Here is a 2,500-nt window from a genome sequence, read left to right as displayed (position 1 = left end):
GTGTGTGTGTGTGTGTGTGTGTGTGTGTGTGTGTAGCCATTCACGTCTCGGTCTACATACATATATACAGAAAGACATACAGACATACTTACATATATACATACAGGCAGACAGACAGACAGACACAGACAAACACAAACGAAACAGACATACATAGACAGAAAACAAGATTTGTACATAAAACAGCTGAAATATCTTCGAATAAATAAAAAAAAAAAAAAAAAAAAAAAAAAAGGAATTTGGAGCATTTTGTTTGTTTTCATCTTTCTCTGAAGGTCACACACACACACACACACACACACACACACACACACACACACACACACACACACACACACACACACACACAGATGTAGGTTACGCACATCCTTATCAAAACACTTATTGTTTTCTTGTATCCGAGTATAGAAATGGGTGGAAGGGAGCAAGAGAGGGCGGGAGAGGAGGGGGGGAGAGGGAGGGAACGATGAGATAAGACGGACAGAGAGGGAAAGTGGGAAGAGAGGTAGTGAGGGAAGGAGGGAACAATGGATGGGCAGAAGAAAGAGGGAGGGAGAGAGAGAGAGAGAGAGAGAGAGAGAGAGAGAGAGAGAGAGAGAGAGAGAGAGAGAGAGAGAGAATGTATGAGCATAAAGGAAAGATGATTTGTGTCAAGGTTTTTCAGCCGTAATAATAATAATAATAATAATAATTATTATTATTATTATTATTATTATTATTATATATAAAGGAAAGATGATTTGTGTCAGGTTTTCAGCACACACACACACACATAATAATAATAATATTATTATTATTATTATTATTATTATTATTATTATTACGGCTGAAAAACCTTGACACAAATTATCTTTCCTTTATGCTCATACATTCTCTCTCTCTCTCTCTCTCTCTCTGAAATGGCCGTGGTGGGTGCGAACGCCACAATTACATCACTTCCTCCGGACATCCCAGTGAATCCTGCAGGTGTGACGCAACCATCGGCGAGGTGACGCTGGGGCAAGCCGTGGGAAAGTGGGCAAGCGGGCAACTGTTGTGGTGGTGGTGGTGGTGGTGGTGGTGGGAAGGAGTGAGTTAAGTAGTTGTTGTTGTTGGTAGTAGAAGTAGTAGTAGCTGTAGTTGTTGCTGTTGTTGTTGTAGCAGCATACATGAACAAAGGGAAGCTACAAGACCTACTGTAACACACACACACACACACACTATTGACTCAGCACTGCCTACCCATCTCATTACCCACCCCTCACCATCCATCCACACACCATTCAGCAACACAGTATACTTAATCACCATCCACTTCCTTCCTGTTCTTCATTCACTGAGCCTGAACCTGTTATATCTGGTCCTTTTGTTTCTACTACTCATCCTGATGTTTTGTTGACGCCTCTGTCATTGGTATTCCTCCTATGACACGTAAGGGCCTGCATCAGATCCTTTCTTAGTCCACTCTTTCTCTATTTCTTGTTCCTTTCATCTATCTACACTAGTCATTCTCCTTTGTGCGACTCCAGCAGGCCTGTATTCTTCTTGTGATACACGGACTGACTTAAGGATGAGTTCAGTAGTAGTAGTAGTAGTAGTAGTAGTAGTAGTAGTAGTAGTAGTAGTAGTAGTAGTAGTAGTAGTGGTGATAGTGGTGGTAGCAATAGTAAGAACAAAGGAAGATGAGGAAAGCTGCAAGAATCCATGAGATCTACACGTGGCGGTCCCTGTATGAACACACCTTCCTAATTCCACCTATCATCCTCATCTATACATTTGTCTAGTCCTCCTTTAAAGCTCCCTACTGAATTAGCACTAACAACACGATTACAAGTCCGTTCCACTCATCAACCACTCTGTTACAAAACTAGTTCCTTCCCATCTTTCCTAAACATAGACTTTCCAACCTTGAACCGATTATTTCTGGTTTTATCCTGGGTAGTGAACCTTAGAACTTTGCTTATATCCCCTTTGTTACAACCACTTAAGGATTTCTATCAGGTTCCCTCTTAATCTAGGTCTCTAAGGAATGCAAACTTCAATTTCACTTCGTTGGAAATATCCCTTATCTCCTGTATCCTTTTAGACATTATACTCTGCACTGACTCTAATAGATGTTTATCCTTCTTATAGGTGAACTGTACAGCGTGATCTAAATACGGTGTGACCAACGCCAAATAACTTTAACACCCTTCAGTACCATAACGCGTTTCTATATTCACTCTGCTTAACATTTGGTGATTTTATACAACTTCAAAAACTCATGTGGGGTATTAAAACAGTGAAGACTGAGATCATTAACCTTCTAACCTCACAGACCCTTCCTAACGTCAATAAACTGGTCTAATCGTACACATATCTCAGAGTTAAAGTGTGCCCCAGTACTGAAAGGATTAACATTACTTCGGGATCTCTCCTTTGTAACACTTAAAAATGGTATAGTAGTAGTAGTAGTAGTAGTAGTAGTAGTAATAGTAGTAGCAGCAGCAGCAGCAGCAGCAGCAGCAGCAGCAGTAGTAGT

The sequence above is a fragment of the Portunus trituberculatus genome, chromosome 9, assembly GCF_017591435.1.
Source record: "Portunus trituberculatus isolate SZX2019 chromosome 9, ASM1759143v1, whole genome shotgun sequence".
NCBI lineage: Eukaryota > Metazoa > Arthropoda > Malacostraca > Decapoda > Portunidae > Portunus > Portunus trituberculatus.
The sequence above is the reverse complement of the archived record's forward strand: the minus strand, read 5'-3'. Positions refer to the sequence as shown.